This window comes from Coptis chinensis, chromosome 8, assembly GCF_015680905.1.
Source record: "Coptis chinensis isolate HL-2020 chromosome 8, ASM1568090v1, whole genome shotgun sequence".
Lineage (NCBI taxonomy): Eukaryota > Viridiplantae > Streptophyta > Magnoliopsida > Ranunculales > Ranunculaceae > Coptis > Coptis chinensis.
The window spans coordinates 28,599,857-28,605,835 of NC_141463.1; positions in this window are offsets into that span (position 1 = coordinate 28,599,857).

Here is a 5,979-nt window from a genome sequence, read left to right on the forward strand (position 1 = left end):
ATTCAATACAATGATACACACGCCGCAAAGTATTTTATGCGTAAAAACGTGCAAGATATATTATTATTAATTCCTAACTTAATCCAAACGGCACATGGTCACATCCCCACACAATAAAAAACATAAAGAAAGAAAGAAAGAAAGAACAACTAAGACAGATAACAATCTTACAACATGTCCCATAGAACAACATAATCATGTCATGAGTCATGACACCACCTCTGTAACGCCCCAAATCTCAAGCAACTATATACCTAATATACGTGACTTTCCTAGAAAAAATTCGACAGAGTCCCCTCAGTATTTTCAACATTTCATAAATATAAAACCTGTCATAACCTGAAAATTTAATAAGAATACATCCAAACCAAATATAAAACCTCATACCTCAGTCATAAATTCAACTACTAAAAGATATATTGATTCATAGAACCGGCTACTTAACCATCTCGACCAATGCTAGTTAAGTTAAGTAACTAATCCTTGAATAAGAAGAAAACTATAAAATATACAAACATCCCAGAAACCTTAATACATGACTTATACAATGCAACTAACATACATACATCTCCACATTACCAGAACAACCTCAACAAAACCATCTAACCCTACATATTTCAAATACACCCATAAACGAAGGATTGACAAGTGCCAGATCACTTGAGTACCAAACTAATAAAGCCCACAAAATAACCCTACTTCCCCCTTTTTCTATTTTTTAGCCCACAAAATAAAGCCTTGAAGTCCAAAGAAAAAGAAAAAAGAGAGTGCAGCTAGCTAGAAGCAGCAGCGGAGATGCACATATACACAAGAGCAAGAGGAGTATACACAAGAGCAAAAAATATTTAATTTTCTTCCAATGCCTTAGTTTTTACCAACCTTACTTAGTAGTTCTATAAATCTACCTTCTAACCTATTTACTAAAATTGCTACTCGGATTGACTGGTCCCCATTTTTTAATATCAAATTTATGACTAGTTATGCAATAAAATTGCTTATGTAAGTTATTGTTAGATAATGGAGGTGACAGAGATCGAGCACATTTAGTTCTTGGCTATATGCAGATCAAAGTCAAGGTACCAAGAACAATTTAGTTCATGATCTTGTCATTCTTCATCATCTTGGTATTGAATGTAGACCCAAACCAGCCACTACCATCAAACAAGTCACTTGGATCCCACTGACAATGACACAATCAAGGTATACTGCGATGGTTCTCCTTTCGAGAAAACTAGGCAGTGCTGGACTCGGCTTAATTTTCAGAGATGAATTATCTTAAAGGAATCTACACTCAAGGTCTGGGCATAGTCACAAGCTAAGAACTGGCTAAACATTTGGTTAGAAACTAACTCCATATCTGTTGCCTAACCCATCTACACATACCAGAGAACTATGCCTTGTTTCAAATGACCTACTAAAGTAGTCACATGCCTTTGTATTCATTCCCAATCCTAGTAGCCTCATATCACATAATATCTATATCCAAGACTATACACATACAATACAAGCTATTTTATAAGATAGCTATATCCAATGTCCACTTTTGTTAAGCAATTATGACAAAATTAAGCTAGCAGTACAAATAATATATAATTTGCTTGAGATGAACTGCCCCTAGTAGAAGATTCTTGCCGCATTATTTCTACTTCTTCCTCAAGTTTCTTTCGAGCACTAGACTCTTCATCAAGTCGTTCTATGACGGTCACATAGTTTGCATCAGTTGTCTCACGAGCTTTTTTCTCTCTTTGAGCTATCTCTTTGTAGTTCACAACCATAATAGGTTGACTGGAGTTGTAATGTTGAGTTTTCCTTACACCCTGAAGGTTTCTTCTACCAATCAAGGTTGAATATTATTTTGGTTCCTTAAGATGACTACCCTACTACCCTAGTAGCGTTTTCCAAAGGGAATGAATGAAACCACGATGTATATATCTTGGACTAAGTCTAAAAGCATCTTATAAATATTCACAAGCAAATATTAACATGCTAAAACAACAAACGTTCAATTCTCTTATTACTTCACAATTAGTCCTAGATAATTAGATAACTTATACAAATACTAGATTTCACATTAATCACATCCAAAATGCAGATAAACAACAAGAAAAAATAAATAAAATAGTCTCAAACATGAGCAGTAAACAGGTCAATGAACAAGGTGAAACACACAAACATCTAAAACGAAGCTAGGACAACACATAAATAGAAGAATTCACACATTCAAGTACAATACTTTGATTAGAACAAATATAAAAGACATACACCAGATAAAAACAAGTTTTACAGTCAAGTTCCGTTAGCTCAAAATCAGTTTTCTAAAGCAAGAATGACACATACACATTTAACTACCAAGTACCATACCCGATTAACAAATTAACATAAACTATGATTAGTATGGAATAAAATTTTGCAAGGGGTTGGAACTTTATATATAGTCAATCTATACTTTGTACTTCTATAGTTTGTCTATAATCTAAACCACGCCCTACAAATTTAATTGTGTGTTTAGTTCACAGATGTAGTCGCCTCACATGTTCACTGAACCATTAGACGATTCAAACAAGTCAGGGTGGTCAAATCCTTTTCTGGCAATCTCACAAAGAGAACAAATGAGATTGAATCCTAAGTTTTAACTAGGCATTCAATGATACCTCAGAGCATCTTCAATGCTACTCTATTGTCCCACGTGTAGAGTGGGCAGATCAAATTTTCCACACCAACCCATACTCTATATCAAGTTGACAACTCACTACACTCCATTTTGGGGGTCAAATATAGAGCTTGATTTGTTTTATCAAGTGCCACTCCATACTAGCTGCCCAAGTTGCCCCAAGTTGCCACATGTGCAAACAACCAAATTTAATTACTTTTCTATCACTATGAATAATTTCTAATTCAAGGATGGTGTGTTGATATATTAAAAACATATAATTCTCTCTGCAAGTGTGTACTTCAGTTGTGGATGGACTTATACGTACAATGTCATGCGCAACTTATATATTGTCGTATATAAGCTTATACATTGTCGTAAATAAGCTGTCCAAGAACAGGTTGTTCAAGACACTATATATAAGCTGCCTTCAAACATGTCCGTTAAAGCGAAAGCCTGAACAAAGCAATACTATTCAATTCTCTAAACCAGCTACAATAATCATAAAGCACAAACACAGACATGGACAAAAACATATGACCCATGAATATTTCACTTGACAATAAAAAGTAAAGACAAAAATTAGGAAACCCACTATATGATTTTACCTTCTATAGTTGAGTGAAAATGGTTTAAGAAATTTGTTGAATGATTTGCAAGCACTTTGACCTGTTGTAACTCCAAAAAAAAAAAACAAGCTTCAACATTTAAAGATACAAACTTCATCATTTCCTACCGTATAGAGTGAAATAAGTAACACAAATAAAATTACCAAATAGCTTGATACTTACGAGTTTTAACTATGTGGAGAGTCACAAACAACTAGTTACAAGCTTCAAATGTTGTAACTCCACATTTCTGTCTTTGTCTAAAAAAAAAACGATTCAGTTGAGGAAGATGAAGAGGAAAGCCAAAATAATCATAAATATTTAAGTTTGAAAAATTTTAATAAAAAGAGAAAGATCAATATCCCAGCTAAAAGTTTTATCCAACACCAAAGCAAAATGATTAATTCCTTTTGTTGAACAAAAGAATTAAGATAAGAGGAGTGAAATTTTAAGTTCCCCCTAAAATGAAATAGAGGCGGGGAGAGAGGAAAACAAGTGTTTTGGGGATAAAAATTTTGGAGCGAAAATGATCGACTGATTGAAGCCGTCCATGATTATTAAGACTGTGGTGGGCCATCCCTTTCACTTCTTGGGCCGTCAATAGTAATACAACTGTTACTAACCGTCCTTCCTCAAGTGTAGCCCGTGTCCTATATTTCCCATTTTGACGTAGTGTGGATCCAAAAAACAAAGTTAAATATTGCAGTCAACGAAAAAGGAAATGGAAGAAAGACCGAGATACATGAAACACGTACTATGAGAAAAATGTGATAGTTAAAGACAGGCTTGAGGTTTTGAGTTCATCAAGTATAGTAGAAAAAGTTTCAAAAGCAGGGGAACAAAACTAATAGGTAGCAGAATTCTATTTGCAAATAGGTAGGCCTCCCCATTGCAAAAGCCTACTTATCCATTAACCCCAAAATAGTTGTCCCAATAGCAGTAGAAGGGTAATAGGCTCTAAACTTAAAGTAAAAATGGTGGATGAGTCATCATCATAGAGCTTTAGTGGGTGTTTGGGTCTCATTTTTTCAAAAAATCATTTTTTCTTAAAAAACATTTTTATGAAAAAATATTTATTCTAAAAACAGTTTTTGAATAAACATGTTTGGTTGTGATTTTTTTTAAAAGCTATTTTATCAAATCAAATTTCACAATATATTTCTCGATATATTTTGGCATATCCGGCATAAAGTACTAAAGTCTAAACATCGGGCAATTCATTTACCTTGAGCGCCCAAAGCCCAAAGTGTTTCCCTTAAAGAAAAATAGTATTTTAACTTGAAAAACAAGTTTTACCTAATTATAATAAAACTAGTTTTTGGGACCAAAAAGTATTTTTTGGATGAAAAACTATTTTTTTTAAATAGAGACCAAACGCATTTATTTTTTCAAAAAATATTTTTTTCACTAATAAACACTTTTTAACAATAAATAAATAAGATTCAAACACCCCCTTAGTAACTGAGATATTGTTTGTGCTAGCATGAAAAAACTTACATACATCCAGCTCCTACACTCGTCCAAGGTGCAAGGCCATTGTCCTTCAACTAAATTGCTCCAGCAGGTCTGATCATCAAGATCCTACATCATTGAAAATTGTTCATCATAACTTCTTATGGAAAAGTTTTAATAACCTTTTGTATTTTATTTTTATGTCTATATCAAAAGAATCTGCAAAAGTTTAGTCCCAGCACACAAAAGTAAAAGGACTTACAAGGGGACAAAAAAAGCATAATCAAGAAAACATAATAATAGCAATATGCATATGTATATCGGAACTATCTTTAGCATTGAACTATTATTTAAAGGGTTGAAACTTGAAACCCAAGAACCCGTTATAGTCAGTGCAACTTCCGGTCATTGTCACCAAGTACGGTACGAGTTTAAAACGGTGTACTTAAAAAAAAACTTAGTTAGTGTTTTAAACGGAATGTATCGGAAAAAAAATGGAAAAAAAAAACATAAAAAAATGTAGGGCATAAAAATGGGTTTAAAACGGTAAACCGGATTTAAAACGTATAATACGTAAAAGAAACGGTAAAAACCGATGATAAATAATATAATAGATAAGGAGTTTGATTTTTTATAAGAGTGGAAAAAAAAATAGGCACATAAAATAAAAATAAAAATAATACAAATGAAAGAAAACTCAATCAAATACATGAAAGTATCAAATTATAATTACTCATCCAAATGCTAGAAGTTTTAGATTTAGTACCAAAACACGACTCTAAATAAGATACTACTAATTACCAACCATAATGGCATAATCAAGTACTACAAATAAGTTAATAACTTTAAAATTTTCAATTATTAATAGTTCAAAGCAAAATAAAAATGTCTCAATAAGTCAATCGTTAGCCTACTCTTCAAAAAGGTAAACTCCAAAACCCGTTTTTCTTCTCGCGTGTTTTCTTTTAAATTAAACATTTAAAAAAAAAAGTTTTAAACGGGAGATTTTCAAAATCTCGGGTTTTAAACGGTTTTTAAGTTTAAAAAGCGTTTTAAACGTGTTTTTTTTAAAAAACTCGGGTTTTAAACTGGAACAAGACGCCTTGCCAATATCTCGGGTTTTAAATGTGTTTTTTTCAAAAAAATGCTGAATTTGGTGACAATGCTTCCGGTGGACATATCCAGCTAGAAACTTAAGGGAAGATTTGGAAGCTTCTACAATAAGATGAGATTTCGATGAGGGGTTGTTGTTAAGCTTTTCACTACCAT